Source organism: Cupressus sempervirens, chromosome 3, assembly GCF_028749045.1.
Source record: "Cupressus sempervirens isolate cs-2001-9-10 chromosome 3, ASM2874904v1, whole genome shotgun sequence".
Lineage (NCBI taxonomy): Eukaryota > Viridiplantae > Streptophyta > Pinopsida > Cupressales > Cupressaceae > Cupressus > Cupressus sempervirens.
The window spans coordinates 774,627,753-774,649,719 of NC_143120.1; positions in this window are offsets into that span (position 1 = coordinate 774,627,753).

The following is a 21,967-nucleotide window of genomic DNA, read 5'->3' on the forward strand; positions in this document are numbered from 1 at the left end:
GATAGTTGTTTTACCATAAGTTTCCTTATTTGATTTGAAATTTCAAGAAAAATGTGATGTAGGAACATTATCAACTCAATCTAAAACAATTTGATGGACTTCTTGAATGAACTTGGGCATGAAGTGTAACTTAAATTCAGTCTTGTAGATGCAAATTTTACATTCTAGAAAATGTATGGACTAGACAAAAAAGAATTCCTTTTTATTATAGAGCTAGAAATAAATAGACTTATAAAAAATAATACATATTTGATAATAATATAGGTGGGCAGTAAATAAGCTTCCTCACCACCCTTCATTAATAAGGTGGTAGACATAAGTCAAGAATTCGATGGGACCATGTGCAAATAAAGAAATTTTCAAAAGAAATTTAATAGAAAAGAATACATACATAAATATAATTAAATGGTATTCCCCTTGTTTTCAAAATTTTCTACTCATGAACTGAATGGATGTCAAATCCATGTCAGCAATCAAACACTAAACAATGATAATTATATCCTCCTCTGACATGTGTTAGCCCTCTCATTTGGTGCCCACCTCTTGAAAAGGAAAAAAAATAGCATAAGTCAACTCATGCTTACATCAACCCACACCTTGGGAAGAATAGGGAGATCCTTGGTTGGCAACTTAAAAAAAAAGTCTAATTGCCCTATCCAATGTCCTAATTGCTGCATTAAAGGAGCCCTTAAGTATGCATGGCCAACTTGCAATGGAAAAGGATTTGTGAGTGATTGAGAATTTAATTGGGAATATAGCACAACCCCTAATAAATCCAATGGAGACCTTGCCCAACTCGCATGGAGGAGTGTTGGGGCATGTGTCTAGCCTCCAAGAAAATTCACATGGATAGGTGGTAGGTTAAAGTCTCAAAAAGTAGATTTGATATTTAATTTATGTTTTTTTTAATATGCAAAGTTTGTTAAAAGGAAATGGAGTGATTAGGATGTAGATTGGGTAAGAGGATAAGGTAGTTATAACAACTGTGATATAAAGTGGGTAGTCTATGTCTTTTTTAGGACATGGAAAGTTAATTTGATAAAGTTATTAAATAAATTTTGGGGTTGATTCTAATATGTATATTATGTTAAAGATAATTTGATTATGTTATAAATTGATCATGGATATTTGAGGGGGTGAATTTCAAATAATAATTATAATAGAATTGAATATTAATAATAATGGAAATAAAAATAAAAGAAAATAATAATAATAATAAAATATAATAAAATAGACTTGATATTAATAAAAATTAAAATGGTAAAATTGATATAGCATCTTCTCATTATAACCTTGGGACTTTCAATAAAACAAATTAGAAACCACCTATGTATTCGGGATGTCTCATATAGTCTACAAAAAGGGTAAGAGCTCACAACCATCTCACCCTGCATAGTTTTGCAATTAGTTTAGTAAATGGGTAACCACCACAAGAGGATCTCACAATCTAGTTCTAAGTGAAAAACATTTGTACCATTAACATTCCTCTTTCCCTCTTGGTCAAAGGATTGATTATGTTCTTACCATCACTCTTCTCATTAAAAAAAAAAATTTATTGGTTGTGTATTTTTGTCTCATAGAAATGTGGCATGATAGATGATTCTTTGTCATATTCTTACAAGAAGTAGGAGTTGTTATCTCAACTCTTAGCTCTCTTCTAGGTTCCAAACTTTGCTCCTTGCTTAGCTCTCCTTCATTCTTCAAATCATTGTTAGTCTCAAAGAATACTTCATCATTCCTTGGTTTAGTAACATCAACATTCTCATCATCAAAATTGTAGTTAACTATTCTTTCATGTATCTTGAATTCTCATCAACTCTTATATTTTCACTATCAACAAATGTCTTGGTTCTTAGATTATAACATCTATAAGCTTTGATTTTCAATGAATAACTAAGAAACATGCCTTCATCAATTATATCATCAAATTTACCAACATCATCATCTCTTTTGATATAACATTTGTTGCCAAAAATTCCAAAATACTTAACTGTAGGTGAGTGACCAAACCATAGTTCATAAGGGGTATTTTTTGTCTTTCCTAAATTTCTCTCTATTTATAGTGTAGATTTTTATATTCCTAGCTTCTCTCTAAAAAATCTTGGATACACCGCTCTCAACTAGCATAGCTCTTGCTACTTCTATTACTAACATGTTTATTCTCTCTACAATGCTATTTTTTTTAAGGTTCTTCTACTCAACTCTTTCTCCTTCTCTAAGATTGAATATTCTCTCTTCAATATGATTCCCATTATTCAAGTCATTGCTAATGATAAATTCCACATTTTCATGGTTAGTCTTTGGATCAATAATAGTTACCAAAGGTATCTCTTCTAATACTTTCTCTTTCTTAACTAATTCAAGTTCATTATCTTTATCATCAAAATTATTCAAGAATCTTTCCATTTTTGCTTTAAGTTCTTCATCTTCATCAGAAAGTGAACTCTTTCTAATTTTCCTTAGTCTCTTAGGACATGTAGATGAAAAATGACCAAACTTATTACATGTCCAACAAGAAAAAACTTCCATACCTTTTGGCCCTCTTTTCATTAGGAGATCAATACCTTCCTTGATCTTGTTGTCTTTTTCAAATCCTAATGTATCTTTACTTGGGCTTCCCAATTCTGTACATAATTTTGATCTCTTACCAAGAAGCTCCATCTTCTGGGTGTCAAAATTTTCTCCATCAGAGTCATGACTATCTTCTTTGAAATTACTCACCAATGATCTCCCAAAGCTATGAAGCTTATCCTTCAAGGACTTGATGCTCTGATATCAATTGTTAGAAACAATAGTTGACTAAGATAACTTGGGGGGGGGGGGGGGGGGGGGGTGTGAATTAGTCAGTAGAAAATTAAAACATTTATCTTCTTTAAATAAACTTAACCATTCAACCAAAGTAAACAACAAGCATAATAAGATGTACATAGCCAATTAAACTAGATATGTTGACTAGGGAAACCCTTGATCAAAGTGAAAACCCCAATGGGAATGATGCCTCGAAGATGATGTACTAATATAAATTTTCCTTGTTAGAGGATGGACCCTGTTAGGAGTCTATTACAACATTTAGTGCATAGAGTCCCTATTAGGAGATTCCAACCTTGTCAGGAGTTGTGTCGACCCTATTAAGAGTTGTACTATAATGTATTCAAGATGAGCCCACTGTCCAAACATGCAATTTCAACTACAAGAAGAGCTCACTACTCAAAAAAGTAATTTACTATTATGTTCTTCTTTCCTTTGTTCTATCAATTGAATCAATCATTGTTAGACCTTGTAAACTAGGTCACAAACCTTGGATCAAAATATCAAACCTCAGATCACCCAACAAAATCTTGACAAGGAAGTTTCCTCCACTTTCACTCTGCTTTCCTCTACTTATTATAATTACTTTGTATTCTACTTTTACTATTTCTTAAACTATCATCTCATCCATGCTAGATAAAGGAAAATGTCCTTCCTTTATACCGAGTCCATAAAACAATTTTCTGAGTTGGATGCTAGACCTTCTCAATTAATCATTATAGGACCACATTAAGAACACATTACACTTAGTGATAACATTAATCTTTTGCCTTGCAACTTGAATAACTTCTGGTACATGCAATATTATGACTAGTGAACTTAGCCATGTCATCTCTAACATGTCTTCTTCATGTCCTCAACCTTGATTCTTATAAAATCAAATCTGCTAAGAGATATAATAAGTTTATGAAAACATGTCTCTGTAAAATCTATCTCAGAATAGAGATCAAGAAAACTTATGTAACTTCTCTCAAACTTATCATTTGATCTTCCAATGTTAACTTCATATAATAGATACTTAGAAGTATCTCCCATAACATCAAATAGTTATAATTCTCAACTTGTCGTCCGTACCAATTTGATCTTTCTATTGTTCATCTATCAGATATTACAGAAAATTGCTATGTTGACATCAATGATAAACTCTGTCCTAAATGTAACATATCATCATAGTAACATATCTACAATAATACCCTATAGGAATATCATTAGCATTCATGTTTGCAACAAGTTGGACATTTTTTGCAGCAGACCAGGTAACCCTACCTAAATCTAGAGTTTTTTTTTCCTAGATTTTGTGTGAATGTTACCATTAATAGGACTCTCCTAACCATGGTCACATTGTCCTGTATGTGGGGTAAGAGGGTCTAGCTAATTGAATATGAGAATTTCAGCCTATATTACCAGAAATGTGGGTGTTGTGGCCATGTGTTGATGGGTTGCTTTACTCTAAAGGACAAACAAAAGTTGGACTTTCCTGACATTGTTAAAGACTCTACTCAGGTGTGAAATTGCCAATGGCAAGCTTGAAGCAAGGAAAGAATGAGGTAGTTGATAAGTTGATCAATGTATCGAGTGTGGTTTAGTGAAGAAAGGGATAGATATGGAGGAATACCTATTTAGGAAGGAGATAGATGATTTACTAAATTCCCCCTTTATGGGGGAAGGTACTATCTATCATGACCTAGAGAAAGGTGAAATTGGAACCTGTAGTGGTGACCACATGGTGTTGAATGAGGACCACAAGGAGGAGGTATCTTCTAGAAAAGCTTCTAGTAGGGGTCAAGTGAGCCTAGTTAGAGAGCCTTTGGTGACCTTGGATTTATTGGCTACAGTGTAGACTATTGTGTTAGTGACTCCTTCCAAGGAATCCCTACCACTAATGGTGGTGGGAGTGACATCCTAAGAATGGGGATCCTAATACATTGGGCCACTAGGGGATCTTTACCCCAAAAAGACTCAAATTGGCATCTCCTAAGGAAGTGGTGGCCAAAGTCATTAGAAGCATTGAGCTAGCTAAGGGAAAGGTGGCTCTCTTGGCCTCATCCTCTCCCCAAATAAATGTTACATGTGACTGGGAATTCCCAAAAAGGAAACCAAGGGTGGTAAGAAGCCAGATGTGGGTTTGCCACCTCAGTGGGTCATCCTAATAGTAGAATAACTCATAAAAAGAAAGCAATAAGGGAGGTGGCTAGTGGAAGACAACTTACACTAGATATAATCAAGAAGGGTAAGAAATGAAATTCATCTCATGGAATATTATGGAATATTAGGGAGTTGAATAATGCCCATAAACAATATTCTCTTAGACAATGTATTATTTTAGAAAGGATTGATTGTATCCCCATTCAAGAAACTAAGATGACAAAACTAAAATTTACTAAGTTGGTTGATAAGATATGGCTTGGGGCTATTTTCTTCCATTTAGAAGTGGAAGGGGCTTCGGGGGGGGCTAGCTACTATGTAGAACCCCAATGTCCTAAGGCAAAGTGAGATCCAAAATGAAAAGAACTACATGATTACTAAGTTTAGCAATGATAGAATGGTGTGGAATCTGGTAAACATTTATGCTTCAAATACCAGGGTTAGTAGAATAGAAGTCTGAGAATAGGGTGGAAGAAAGATGAAAGACTTGAAGGAAAAAAGCTTGATGTGTATGGGGGACCTAAAAACCCCATTTTACCCTTTATAAAATCTTGGGGGAATCAATGACTTCTCTGTGAGCATGCAGGATCTTTTGAATTTCATTAACACTTATGACCTTGTAGGTGTGGACCTGGAGGGTAAGCCCTTTACTTGGTCCAACAAATGGAAAGGCTAGGACTTCATCCAAGTCAAATTGGAGCAAATATTGGTTTTAAGAGACTAGCCTCACATCATCCCCATCCCTGGTCAACCTCTCAAGAACTATTCCCAACCACTCCTTGATTTTTTTCAATTGAGAGGATGTGATTGTGAGTGGGCCTAAGCTCTTTGGATATGAAATCATGTGAGATTCCCATCTTGATTTCAAGAATAAAGTGGAAGAATGGTGGAACATCAACATGTATGGGACTTCTATGTTTTGGTTAACTCAAAAACTAGATAATGTAAGGATAATTGCTAAGGATTGGGCCAAAAGATCCTTTGGGAATGTGTTTAAAATAAAAAAGGAGCTTTAGGGGAGCTTAAAATGCTATAATCAACCATGACAGTGGGATATGTCACTAAAAACTACCACTTCAGAGGAGGAGAACTAATGGAAGAAGTGAAAGGATACTATTAGTAGGGAGGAGATATTTTTGAAGCAAAGGTCCCTTATTTCTTGGCTAGCTAAAGGTGGCAGAAATACTTCCTTGTTCCATAGATTAGCTTTGAACCATAAAAGAAAAATACCATTATCTCTCTAGAGGAGGGAGGGAGAACCCTAAAGGAGCAAGACAATATGGGAAGACATGTGGATTTCTTCATGGATGCTTATAAAAGAGAATTTGAGAGGAGCAACAATTTAATTAGGAGAAGTATGCTCAACAATATCCCAACTATCATAGGGTGTGAGGAAAATGAAAAGCTCAAAGAGAAAGTCTTAGAAGAGGAGGTTAAGAACATTGTGCTCTCTATGAAAGCCTATAAGGCTCTAGGCCCAAATGAATTCCCTTCAACCTTCTTCTAGCATTACTAGGAAGTGATTAATAAAGAACATATTTGATCCACAAGGGATATGATCATAACTAGGTGGATGCTAAGGAGGATCAATAAAATGTTTATTGTCCTTGTGCCTAAAATCTAGACACCAAGAACCATGAGGCATTTTAGGTCAATCAGCCTCTGCAACACCATCTATAAGGTCTTCTCTAAGGTGTTAGTTAAATGGATCAAATGTTTCCTATACATGGTTATTAGGAGTCCTTAGAAGGGGTTTGTCTCAAGTCATCAAATTCTAGATGCTGTGATTACTACACACGAGATTATCCACTCTGTGGACAAAAGTGGAAGACCAAGTATGACCATCAAACTCAACATCTTCAAGGCCTATGATAGAGTCAATTGGTCATTCCTCTATGATGTCTTGAAACAAGTGAGGTTCAGTAAGAACATTGTGAATATCATGAAAACTATGGTGGAAACCACCCAATTTGAGGTGTTTCTTAATGGGACTCCAGGGCTGGGGTAACTTTTATGCTAGAGGAGGTCTGAGATAGGGTGTTCCTCTTTCCCCTTACCTTTTAATTATAGTGGCTGAAGTGTTAGGAAGATCAATTACCAAGGTGGTTGATTTGGGTAGCTTGAATGGTGTCAAGCTAGCTACTACTCTAACACTTGAGGTTATCCACCAATTTGTGGATGAAACTTTTCTTTTTGGAGAATCCCCTATCTAGGAAGCCATTGCTTGGAGGACCCTCCTAACCAATTATGAGAATTGCTTAAGTCAGAAAATTAACCTAGTTAAAAGTAAGATTTATATTTTAATACAGTTGAGGGTTTGCATGTAAAGGTTAAAAATATTCTTGGATTCTAGTCAAACAACCTCCTTGATACCTATGTTGGCCTTACTCTAACTATCAAAGATGTCTCTACCACCTTTTTGAACTCTTTTCTTGAGAGAATGCAAAAAAACTTGTTGGGTGGAAGGGAAAATTATCATGTAATGTAGGTAAACTTGAACTTTTGGTGGCATCTTTTGAAGGAATACCAATATAATTCCTCTTAATATTCAAGATTAACTAGAATATGGTAGATAAAATTGGAAAAACCACAAATGAACTTCCTTTGGTTAGGCATGGAGGAAAGAAAAAAATGGATCCTCATCAATTAGGAGATTGTGAGTAAACCTAAAGATAATAGGGGACTAGGAATTGGAAGAATTGATGATATGAATAAGGCTTTACTCACAAAGTTCAAGTGGACACTGGTTGAAAATAAGACTAGTTTGGGAAAGGGATCATGAGGGCTAAATACCTAGTGAACACTCACTTTAGATATAACCTCTTTAATAATGATCTCGATAATGGTTTGAAGATGTGAAACAACATCCTCCAATGTAGGCCCCTACTATGGAAGGGAGTCAAATGGCTGGTTGGGAACATTAAATGAATAAGATTCTAGGAGGAAATTTGGAAACCACTCATCTACAAAAATTTTAGTGGCTTCAGGAACCATTAAAAAGTAATATGTAAATGAAGGTGAAAGATTATATTGATAATCAAAGGAAATGGAAATGTTTATCCACCTTGGATATCCCTAATAGAGAGGATCCCCTTGTTAAAGAATTGGAGGAAATGATGTGCCACTACACTCTTCCTATACATGCCTTATGGGATGAGGTGATTTGGGATAGGAGGACTAATGGTCAGTTCTCGATTGGCTCTTTTTACCAACTTGTTTTTTAGAATATTCTAACCTCAATCAGCTAGGACAAGGTTTGGAATAAATAGTTATTGCCAAAATTCTTTTTTTTTGGAGGAAAATCATGCATTGTAAGATCCTCATGACTGACAACCTCTAAAGGAGAGGTATTCAAATAATGAACTGATGCTACCTCTACAAGGAGGAAGAGGAAAGTAGTGATCACCTCTTTTTGGAGTGCCCCTATTTTTTAAAGGCATGGTCCTACATCTGCAATAAATTATTGATGATTTGGGTCATGAACAGAGGCTCAAAACAATTCATGGAGTCAGTACTGCCCCTTCATCCACCCATGCCTCAGAGTCCTTTGGAATTTCCTCCCCCCATGTTTTCTAAGGTATTTAGAAGGAGAGAAACAAAAAGGGTTTTCTAGGGGGAAGAAAGGGGTGAGGAAGTGGTGGGAGAGATTTTAATTAATCTCATCATGGAGAATGTCATGGTGGAAAAATTTAAAGTGCCTTAGGAACCCTCATGTAGGAAGGGGGTGGATATTCCTAGGAAGTGGAATATTCTCACTGACTTCTAGAATTTAGACAATTCAAATTTGATATCTAGAAAAAATATCCATTGGTTTCCCCCTATTGGTTCCATAGTCAAACTAAATTTTGATGGTATTGTGCGCAGGGGTAGGCAATAGTTGGAGATGTTTTGAGGAATGAAAAGGGTGATGTGCTGGTTGTCTACTTGGGACCTTTTGGTCAGGGAACCAATAATATGACAAAGGCTATTGTCTTACTTTAGGGGCTAAAATTTATATGGAATTAAATCTGAAAATAATAACCATAAAGGGGCACTCTAAACTCATCATTGACTTTGTTCAAGGAAGTACTAAAGCTGGTTGGGCCCTATGTTACATATTGGGTGACATACATGGGAGTACTTCACAACCCTTCACCATTATGACTTACAACACACCTACATGGAAGGAAATGTAGTGGCAAACACCTTGGTTTGATTGGGGTTTGATCTAAAGAACATAAAAAGCTAGAAGAGTGTTGAATCATTTCCTAACTCTATAAATCCCCTTATTAGTAGGGAAAGGACTCCTTTACATCAGGTTAGATGACCTTCCAACTTTGGAGAATGAGCCAATTTGGTAGAATTTCTATTACTATGATAGTTAAGATCATCTTGAGTTTGACAAGAGGTTTCAAAATTTTTAATTATGTGGATCAATTCATGGAAGGACACAGAGAAGGGGATGCAATTAATTATATTAGCTTTAAAATTAGTGCCATCACTTTTCAGTGTTATGGCATGATTATGATAAGAAATCAAACTATGACCAAGGCTAGATCTTTATCATACATGTGGATTTATTATAGTCCCTGTAATGATAATTTAAACTAGTTAGTATATTTTGGAACTCATAGTCTCGTGAAGCATAAGAAAGATAGTTCTTTTACCATTGGTTACTACATTTTGAGCCCCACCTTCACGATTTGCTAGGTGTAAATGAGAATTACTGAGATTGAGGAAGGGGATATCATTGAGGAGTATGTTCACATGGGTAGGGACCTGAAGACATTGGAGCCCACTAAAATGGATGATTTCTCAAAAAGGTAGGCTTCTTGGATTCTATTGAAGGAAGGAGGGTTTTTCCCCTACATGTAGGCTATGGTGAGCTAGAATAAGAACTACCTGCAATAATTCATTTCTAGCTAGAAGGATAGGCATGTGACCATAAATGACATTACATTTTAGGTGAATGAGGAGTCTATTGCCATAGTGATGGGACCTGACATTACTGGTAGGAAATGGCAAAAGGTTGTGGAGCTGGTAGATGAGGCGACTATGACTAGTTTCTTTAGAGGCAATGAGGCTCTAGATAGTTACCATGGTGGTTTTAGGAGGGATAAATTGTCAAAACCCTAGGATAGTGTTTGTTTGATGATTATGAAATAGATGACACTAGAAGGAAGACACAATATGTATTACTTTTACTATTTACCACTTCTTAACCATTTTTATAACATGAAAACTATTTTCATTCCTTTGTTTTTGATGCATGTGCTTGAACAGACTATGATGGATGTTAGAGAAAAAAGGAAAAAAGAGGCCAAATTCACTATCCTTCACCAAGGGATCATGTATCATCTCTTCCAATTTCACTTTTCCCTTTTCCCACCCGGTGTGATTACATTTGTCAATGTCCTCCCCTCTAGGGCTCCCTTGTGCTTGGAATTTTCAAGTGGCCATTATGCCCCCACCCTCAGCCTTCTCCTAGCCAAAATCCTATTAAGGGTAGGAAGAATAAAATAGCCCTAGAGCTGACTACTAATAAGAGAAGTAAAATGGAAAAGAAGGTGGATGTGGAAATTGGGGATACAGATGCAGAAATTAGCAGGGGTAGAAGAAGGTCAGGAAGAATTTCTAAGTCCAGAGGAAGATTTAAACAATTGGCGAGAGGAGGAGGAGGAGGAGGATGACATTAACTCTAAGGGGAGTGACAAGATCTTTGGGGATGTCTAGGTCAAGGGGAAAGTTGAAAAAAACAAAGAGGTGGAGAATTGGGATGATACCCTGGATGGTACTTGGGATTTTGAGATGGACATTCCCATCAAAGACCCCTCCCTTCACCCCACCCACATCTCTATCACCATGACCTAGCCTCCAACTTACAACCATGAGAACTTCAAAACTATGATTGACTCCCCTGACACCATCTTCTCCTAGTTAAAAAGGTTGGTTTGGTAAACCTAAAGGCCCCAACTAACAATCTTGTGATGTAGGATAAAAGCATACCTCTAGTGAACAACAAGGCTTTAACATTGGGAACAAAGGAAAAGGGTTAGTTTCCCACATGAATCCCTAGGAGATCAATGATAGGTGTAATGTTGTGGAGGAGGGCTTCTCACTATTCTCAAAGTTCAACCTTAAGGTGAGTCATGTGTCTGTCGCGACTCTTCAGCTATTGGCTAATGTGTTGGAGGAGGACAACCTAGGAAAGGAGGACAGAAAGCTACTCTATGGCTTCATTTCTAAAGATTGGGCCAAGGTGTTCCTAGCTAGGAAAGGAAAGGAAAAATATACCACTTAGCGGTCTTTTGTTTTCTACTATATTTGGTACTTTGTTGGTTTTCATTGTCCATCCTTTGTTGATGGTTTTGTGTTTTTGGTTAAACTTTTTTCTAGGCTATAAGTGGTATGATGCAATGAACACCTATATATTTTTTGATAAACTATTAAACTCTAGTGGTTATAAGGGTTGGATCTCTAAGACTTTTAATTACTGTTATTTTGTTACTTTTGTTTTTTATATAAATTGTTAAGGGGGTTGTGTGTGGTTGTCTATTGGTTGGCTTTTTGTTGGTTGTGCCACCACTTTTATAAAGGGCCAACCCCCTAATTTTGGCTACTTTTATATTAAAAAAAAATTCTCTAAGTATGATTCTACACAAGCAAATAGAAAAATGATATTAAATTATAACTTAAGAATTGATATTTCCCAATGCAAAATCTAATGAAAAAAATATAGCTACACATTTATTTCTCAATAAAATAAGACTGATAATCTTTCTAATGATGACAATAACTATATAGTTATGCATTTTGATTCAAAAGTATATAAGATTCCATGGTAGAATAATAGCAATAAAATACTTAGGAAAAAACTATATGTTTTGTGTTAAAACAATCCCTAAAAAATGTTTTGTTAAACTATTAGTTTGTTAAGGTAAGGGTAAATGGTTGCTTGAAAGTTTGAATTTTCTAAGCTATGATTTAACAACTATCCTTTTCTTTGGACCTCCTATTTTGCTTTCTTAAATTGTTAGTTTTTCATAATTAATGAAATAAGATTAATTGAAGTCCCATACATCACCCAAATAAAGTACATCATTTTCAAGGATATAACAATTTTTTTTAGATTATCTAACTATCATGAATCAGATATATCTTATTTCATTTTGGTCTAAGTTTACTTTCTAAAGGATATGAATCTTAAAGCCCTTACATGTTTGAATTTTTTTTTTAAACATACACCAATATTATTTCTTTTTTATATTAGAATATGTAAAAAAGGGTGCTTTCACACTAATGTTATAATCCAAAGGGCATCCTTCTAGTAGATGGATGGTTGCAACACATTAACAACAATTTTTTTACTTTACTTAATTTTGATTTTCTTCGAATTTAGTTATTAGGAGTAATCAAGACTTTTAGGAGTAAATGTCAAGCATAAAGGGCCTACATGGCAGTTATAGTTTTGATTTTCAATTTTTGTTTTGGTTATGTAGGAGACATGAGGAACCATAAGGAGTGTTTTTTCCCCATCAAAAGTTGGTTATTGTCTTGCATATTGGAGAAGTATATATACTTGTAGTTATTCATTTAGGGTGGTATATATAGAGTTATTTGTGGAGGTAAAGCATCTCTTCATGTTTCATGGGTTGTAACTATAGCTTATGTTTTTTGCTAATAATTAACTAATTGGTGCAATTGAATTTGTGTTCTTTTGTTGGTAAATTCTTGGTATGTGTTTGGGCATATCCTTGAGAATACTACAATGATGAGTCTTTAGAATTTTATTTTCTATACCATATAATGTACTTAAAGTACCATAATATGGTTAAATAGGACCATCCTTAATATAAAAAACATACCAGCTAGTAATATCATAGTTAAAACTACCAAAAAAATATCTTCAAATTATACATAAAATGGAAATTACTAGAACCCAAAATGAGCAATTAAAGGGACACTTTTCGCATTCATCTCCTTCAAAACCACATATCAATTTTTTCAACACATAATACTAGTCCTCTATGAAGAACTTATATATTTTCTACTATTTTACCTTGTTAATATCATCATCTCCTAGGATTTTCTTTTACATGAACATAGAAAATACACTAAATTATGCATTGAAAACACAAAAAATATGGAAAGACTCTTGATATTTATTTCAAGATATGAAACTCTCTCCTTTTTCTTCTTTATCTCACCTATTATTAGTTAATTTTTGTCAATCTTTTCCCCCTTGAGTAACATGTTGATACTTAATAGGAAGCCCTAGTGAATTCTAAGCTAAACTTGTAATAATGTTATAATCAAATCATGTCTCCACCATAAGATGTGTTTTAACATTGTTTGTATGGTGTTCCTTGTTCCTTTAACATCTAATTCTATCTAGGGGAAAACCAAAGGTATCCATATCATCATCCACACTATTTTTATCACTAGACATGTGGCTTGTGGAAAAGGATTCTAATCTAAGGAGGTGATTTCTATAATGTTTTATAATCTCTTTAAAACAAATATATATTCAATTGATCTTTTAGTGGAATCAAATATGTCTTAAGAGGCCTTATTTTTCAAAATTATTTTACCTAAATTGAAAAAAAAAAAATCCTCCAAAAGAGGTTCATGTGTTCCAATTTATTATTAGTTTGGATTTCTCCCTGATAATTCTACCTTTCTTTTGTGTGAGAATCTGAGAGCATACACATTTCTTGCAACCCAATTCAACATAGATAGACCAATTACAATGATCTTCATATGAACTTAATGATGCATTTGATTCAGGATGGCTCTCTTAGCTTAGATTATATTCCCAATGCTAAGTAGGTTGCAGATATCTTAACTAAACCTTTTGCATCCCTACATTATCTATAGCTGGGTTCTATGCTTGGTATGAAGGAAGTTGTCTTTGGGGGTTCTCAAAGATAAGTCCTTCCTTCTTTTGTTTTAAGCAATATTCTATTTCTTTTTGAAGTAGGCATTTTCCCACATGAACATGGTTATTTCTCCATTTGATAGAGATTTGGTTGTGCTAGATACCTCATCAAGCCATGTTGCTATGACCCATTTATAGTGTACGCTTTCAACATTCTAGGTTCCTTTCTTTTTTTTCATTATTTGCATAGTCGTATTGTTTCTTACATTAAAGGGGGGTGTTATAGTATAGTAAATTACCTTTACTTCCTACTTAAGATTTCACTTTATGCATGTACATTCCCATTTAATAATTAACTATTAATTATTAAATATCATTTACCTTTTAGGTATTCCCTTTTAGCTTTTATAATCTTATAAGGATTGATCCATTGTATATTTCTCTTATTCTATTTTTTTGTCTGATAATATATTCTTGCATATTGCAAAGCCAAACCCTTGCCTTCTCTTGTCTTTTTCTTCTTTGTGTCAGGTTCTTACATGTAGGTGTTCTATTGAATCTCCATATTTATTCTCATCAAATCCTAGATTGATCTTATTAGATCATGTTATGTTATTATTGAATGTTATATTGTGTTAGATTTAATGTTAGATCATATATTAGGCCATGTTATATTATACATTAGACTATGTTATAATATGTTTGTAGAACTATTTTTATTAATATTATGATGCACTTCTAAATTTCATACATTAAGTTATCATATTTTATTCACATATTTGGACAAGCATATTTAATGTTCACTTAGGAATGTCAAAATAATTTTTATTGAACATGGATAATGAATAAAATACATTTAATTAAACATAGGAACAAGAAAACATATACGAGATAATTAAAAATTCACAATTATAATATTTTACACATAAATAATTTTCAATTACAAGTGAATACATTTCTTTAAAACAAGTGAACTCATATATTTAAAATAATATGAAGGTCACAAATACAAGTGGCCTCATTTTTAAATGTTTACAACAATATTGGAATCAAATACAAAAATTGGATGAAAAAATATCTTCAATTTGGATTCCTCAACATAAATAGTGAATTTGTTGAAATGATAGTATGATAGTAAAAGCATAATTTTATAAGTCATGTTCAATTGGTATAATATAGAAATTCCTAATCATATAATGTAAAATATCTTTAATTTTCTGATCATGTCTAATTGCACAAAATGTTGATGTCATCCATGAATCATCAAAATTTGAATAATTTTTAGTTGACACTTGAATATGAAGTATATAAATTAATATTATTGACAAACATGTACATACATTTATTATACAAGTCCATGTAACAAGAACAAAATAAAAAATTGTACTTGTGAAATTTGATTCAACCTACTATACTATCTACATCCTCTCTATTTTGCAATGCACATATGATTGCCCCATACTGTCTCATTGAAAGTGTCCTTAATAATTTATTGGTGGGCCTCCTTTTGTATCTTTCTAATATGATATTTTTTTCCATCGAGAGATGAGTGCATGTGTAAAAAATGGTCACCACATACATCAACATAGTCAGTTTATGCTAGATTCATCCAAGAATGAACATATGATTATTCATCTCGATATACATGAATAACAAACCATTTCCTTCTATCTAGTCAAGGTTTGAAATCTTACCCTTGGGATTAAGATTTCAGTGATCATAGATCAACTCTAGAATTAAGGGTTTGACCAAATGAAGATGAACACAATACTAAACTAGAATTTTTGGCAAACGAATCTAAGATGTATACAATATTGAGCTAGAAATGGGAATACTAAGAAAATACAAAAAAACTTAAATGAAAAAGTGGTGAACGCTCAATCTAACTAAGTTTCCTTACTCAAATATTGCCTCCTCAAATGAGAGATAAGAACTCTCTATTTGTAGAGAAAGTGGGTGAAAAGTCCAAGGAGAGGAGTGAACAAAATTTGACTATTCTTGGGAGATTCCACATGAGTGGATATATGACATGGGTTCCCTCTTACCATTTGTTAGATTTTGAAAATTCTTGATGAAAAGTTCCCTTTATTTGAATATTTAAATTTAAATAAATGAATATGTGGAGATAACTTTATTTAGAATGATTTCATAAATATTTTTGTATTATTGACCAAAGTCTAATATTTTACTAATAAGTGTTACAACTTTATATTAAATTAATTAATTAAAGAGGTTGAATTAGCCAATTTTAATCTAATATTTAGGGATTTATTAAAGTTAAGTAATTATTAAAATGTATTGGTTTACCACAATTGAGATTCAAATCAAGTAGCATTAATTGGGACTAGAAATACATAGTAATTTTAGGACTTTATGATTGATTCATTGGTTGGGAGAAATTTGGATTATGAGAGAAACTTAGATTTATCACATTTTCCTCTATTTGAATTGATGTGCAAGCAATACATTGTTTCAAAGTATAGCCTAATTCTAAAGTATAGAATGAGAACTGAGACTAGTTTTGAGCATGATGATACAAAGAATGATAGATAAGATAGAATTGGTTCTAAACATGGTTGGAAAAAAGTTCATCCTCAGGATTACAACTAGTCAAAAAATAAATACTAGAGAGAAAGATAAGTCATTAGATGGACTTGATTGTAGGAGCCAATTTCTGAAATAAGATAGTGCTGGCAATATTGCTAAGATAGTGAGGTTAATGGTTATCATTTATGGAAACATATAATTCTAGAATAGAAGGCAAAACTTACAGCTAAAGATACCATGATTAGATTCAGAAAATTGTCTAAGTATGAAATAGTTTAATATCAGTACAGAGGTAATTTTGATATTGTTAAGTCCAAAATGATAATTAGCACATGCATAGTTAAGGACAAGTAGACTAGAGTGTCATGATGATGTACCTAATTGTGTTGATTAGTATAGTCAGTATGGATGAAGTTACAGATAAAACAACAGTAAAGAGAAAGAACATGATAGAATAGAGTATATCAAAAAAAGGTTAATAATAGGTTAAGGAATTACTTCATTCAAAAAATAATTATTTAACTATTTAGGGATGACATCCTAGATATTTGCACCAAGTTATCATAACTTGTGAAAACATCAAGCCAACTACACAAGTGTTTTGTGAAAGAAAAAGTTATAAGCAAAGATATCACTACTTGTGAAGTTGTAGTATGGTTCAATGCAATTTGAATGGGAAGTATTGGTGAATATGCAAACTAGGCATATGACATGAAATCTTGTATAAGAGATCCATGATGAAAATTCTGATGTAAGATCAAAGATATATGAAGTACAACAGTCAACAAATAAGATGTTATTGTACCTACACTATTTTGTTTAAGGCACTAAATTGTATAATTGCTTGTTTGGGAAGTGGGCTCTTCTTTCATACATATGTAATTTTAATACCAACTCCTAATAGGGTTGAAGAAACTCCTAACAAGGTTGAATATTTTAACATGGCATGGTCCTCTAATAAGGACTAAGATACTATATTCACTTCATGTACTTTTAATAGGGCTAATGTCCTTACAAAGATTCTTTTGTTTAGTGGATCACTTTGTGGGTACCATCCCCATTCGAGTTTTCCCTTGGCCAAGGTTTCCCAAGTTAACATAATACAAAATTATGAGTCCTCCTTGTCCATGGATTTTTTTTTAGTTCAGCATTATTGGTTTACTTTCATATGCATGTTGTAAAGTAATTAATAATATGCAATTGTGGAAAAATGTTTGTAGAATACAGATTCACCCACACTCTTAGTATTATATATTTCTAAAAATTGATATTAGAGCTTCATTACACAAAAGAGCCTTAACATCTTGAATAAGATCCATATAGATATGGAATAGTTGAAGAGGAATCTTATAGAATCCATTGAGAAAATTGATCTTCTTACAAAAGAAAGAGACAAGCTAAAAAAAATGTATGAAGATGCAAAAGATTACATTGGTAAACTGAAAGATAAGATTGATTATCTCAAATCTAGAGAGGAAACTAAGGAGAAAACTATTCATAGTGATGAGGTAGAAACCCTTAAGAACGAAAATAAGATTTTGAAGCATGAGTTGAAAATTGTTGAGCTCAAGTTAAGTCTGAAAAATAGATGATAGCAAATTGAATCAATTCTGAAGTCTGAAAGGGCAGATTTAATATCTCATCTAACTAAAGTAACATTTGAATTAGATTCTATCAAAATAGAGCATGAAAAATTAGAAAATTAAAGTACCATTATGAAAGAAAACTTAATCTAGACTAAGCAACAATTAGAGAAGCTTTATTTAGTAGTGAGAAAATTTATGAACAATTATTCTATTAGAGATCTTCTTATAATAAGACAAGTCTTGGATATCTTATTGGAGAAAAATAAGAAAAAAAAACTTAAATTAGGAAGGAACCAGATTCATAGGTTGAAACCATTGAACCTAAGGGGAATACTAAAAATATGAGTTAATAAAGAAAGTCCACAAAAATACCTAAACAAGTAGTGCAAGTTAACCTGAGAAATGTGATGAACCAAATGAAACACCTAGAGAAATTAGAAATTGATTTAGAGATGGATGTTTTATATGCAACAAATTTAGTCATATAAAGATAGATTGCATAGGTAAATCTTTTAAACCTATTATTATAATTTTGATAGTTCTAGACATAAAGCAGTAGATTGTAAGAATCCTAAATTTGATAGTAATAATGTAAATAGTAGAATCTCTAGAGATACTAAACCGATAGGTAAAGATGGAAGGAGATCAATAAGAATATCAAGTGATGGAAAAGGATCAAATGGATTAAGAAGAAATATTGTGTGTTATAAGTTTAACAACTTTGAACACATCACAAGGAATTGCAAAGCACCAAATAATTAGATTGGAACAAATTAGAGAAGGTGTATGCCTATTTTTAGTTATGCAATAACTTTGGACACATAGAAAGATTTTGCAAAATGGATAGAAGGAGATTCAATAGGAATCCTAATTACAGAAAGTATAATAGCAAAAATGAGAAAAGGAATGATAATAATAGTAATAATAATCAGAAGGAAGAAATTAAAGAGCATGTTGAAGAAGTCAAGGAAGTGTTTGTGAAGGAAAAGGATCCATAAATTTCACATGTGATGTTAGTACAATAGTTTTTCAATGCACCTGATGGAAGATTGAAATCAGTCATAGTGTGTGATTCATCTTATTTGAATTAAGCATTTTCTTGTCAAAGTAAAAGTATCTGCAAGGTCCAACATAAGTTAGATCTTGAATTGTAAGTTGTAAAGTTATCCAAAGGTAGAACATATCTTGAGGAATCTCTAGATAAGAGTGCAAGTCATTTCGTAATTGTATGAACAAAAAAGAGAGCAAAGAAGTTTACTGGTTAATAGGAATAACTTTTTATAGATTCTAGTAGATGAACAATTAATGTGAAGTTCAATTTGAAAGATTTAAGAGATGCAAACATGATTTTTGAGTACCATTCAATTGTATGAAGAATTCAAGTTAAATTTAGAGTGATCTGACAATAAGTAAAGGTGAATGTGAAGCTTTCATAGTGTGAAGTGAGAAAATCCCTAGTTACACAAAATTTAGGTATTTTATGAGCTTTTCAAGTGTTTGAATCTATTGAATTGGAGAATAACACTATTACTGATGTTAGTGAGAGGCAAGGGTATGTGTTTAAGAAGCACCCATTCATATCTTAAGTAGATGATCATGTATGATAATTTTTGTAAGTTCTAGAAAATGTTTTACATGGAAAAGATATTAAAGGACATGCATACATTATAAATTTAAGAGTATTGGATATAGTGACATTCACAAGGATTTAGACCTAGTGTGCCATGGTGACTTATCATTGAAAGAAGAGTTTGGACACCTAAAAGAACTAAACATAGTGAATCATATGTTCTACATGTATTTTGACAACCATGAATCGAGAAGAATCCTTCCAAGTCATATTTGTGGGATTTGATGAAATCCAACTCCACAGCTCACCAAGACTACGTACATGAAAATAACCTATGGAAGCGAAAACAAGAAGGAAGAGGTGGAGCTTGGAAAAACCCTAAATGGACATGAGAGAGAACATATTGCAAAACAATGAAAATGGAATGAGAAAATACAATGAGAGAGCCCAAATATAAAGGCCTCATGGAAGCTTGTAGAACAAGCTAGAAAGAGATAGAGGATAAGGTTTACAACTAAGCACCCACAAAAAGGTGAACATACTAGAAGGGAACAAACTCCTGTGTTGTCAACAACTCATCACTACAACTATTAGCTAAATGCATTAACCTAAGTAAAGTTAAGTAATAGAATAAATAATAATTAATTAATTAATTATTTACTCTAACACCCCCCCCCCCCCTTAAGTGCAACTTAGGGGAATGCTTTAAGCTCACAAAACTAAGATGAAAGTGTAGAATGGGTCTCGACAATGAGGCCATGTTAGGTACCCATGTACAATGCAAAGAGATGAAACCTCTGAAAATAGTAAAAGAGGGAAAACTTCATGGAAAAAACCCTCCCCCAAAAATAGGTAACCTAGTGAAGGACTAAAGAATCCTCCAACTAGAGGAATGTCCCCTAAAATGGGAATAAAAAGTGATCATGAAGAGCATCACTAAAGCATGAAGAAGATAAAAAATCTTGCATTAAAAAGAAACTACTGATCTAAAGAACCTCCATGGAAGAAAGTGGCACAAACCAAGAGTGTCTATATGGTAGATGATCTATCTCACTGAAATGCATAGTTAGCCAGCCACTGTAATCGCCTCTTATATAGGATCACCCATTGAATACATAGCTTACACTATCAAACCATCAAACCAAGGATGCATTAGAACAACCAATTGACTGTATCTATATGGTAGACGATCCATCTCACCAAAATGCATAGGTAGCCAGCCACTACAATTGCCTCATAAATAGGATCAACCACTAAATACATTGCTCACACTATCGAACCATCAAACCAAGGATGCATTAGAACACCAAAATAACCCCCCCTTAACACAAATAGGGTGAGATGATAGGCAACTAAAAAGGTGGACTAAAATCCCCTGCAAATAGAACCAAAAATGATGAGATAGGAAGAGGTACAAACACCTATAAAGACATGGTCACATCAAAATTGCATGGGGCTAATGTCATGGAAGGGAAACTCACTTGAAGAATGAAGAGGGTATAAAAATTGCAACAACTATCCCCCATGGTGCTTTATAAAAATAATGCAAGTACAACTGTCTCAAAAAAACATTCATGAACCCAAAATGCAAGAGTGACACTTTATCTCAGTGTGTATACATAAAAGTGCTTACAAATAATGTCAAAAATGATTAGAAAAGAAAAAAAATCGACACAAAAGATAGTACAACCCAAAACAAAAGATTCCGTGCTAGGAAAATGATCCTCAGACCCGAAACACCCAAGATATCCACCATAGAGCAAAACTGCCAAAAATATGATAGAAAGAGCTTGGGCTAGAATCAGAAGGAAATGACAACATTTCTAAAAAGATGAGAAAACCATCTTTCCAAAAATATGAAAATTTCAAAAAACTAACATGAGATGCAAAACATATGCATGCTAGAGTCAAAAATAGAACTTTGGACTTCAACTACAAAAATGAGTAAATAAATTGCATCAAAACCTAAAAATACCTACACCAATGTCTCCATCTCAGAACCAACTTTTTGGTACTTCTTTTAGATCATAAAAATACCTTTGTATGCTCAAGATATGGCCAAAAAATTGCAAGTAGGTCAAAATGATAGTAGAGAGCCTAGCAAGGGTGCTGATGTAGGATGATGTCATGCTAACATCAGCAAAAGACTAGAAAAAAATTAATAGTTTCTCGACCATCGTAGAAAAAAAAGGGCCATGTGGCATGCCACATGGAAGGTCCACATGGTAGCCACATGGAAAAGAAGGTGATGTGGCAGGGTCATGTGGCAAAGTGCAATGTGGCACCCATGCGATGTGTCACCTACACACTATGCCAAGTTGCTCAAAATCCACACGAGTAGTGATAGTTAGTCTAAGTGGAGTGCAAGTGGCTAGAGGGCTAAAAAAATTGGCTCATCACAAAAATGCCTGGTAGAGCAGTGGAAACAGAGGGAGGTAGCCAAAATGTGAATGA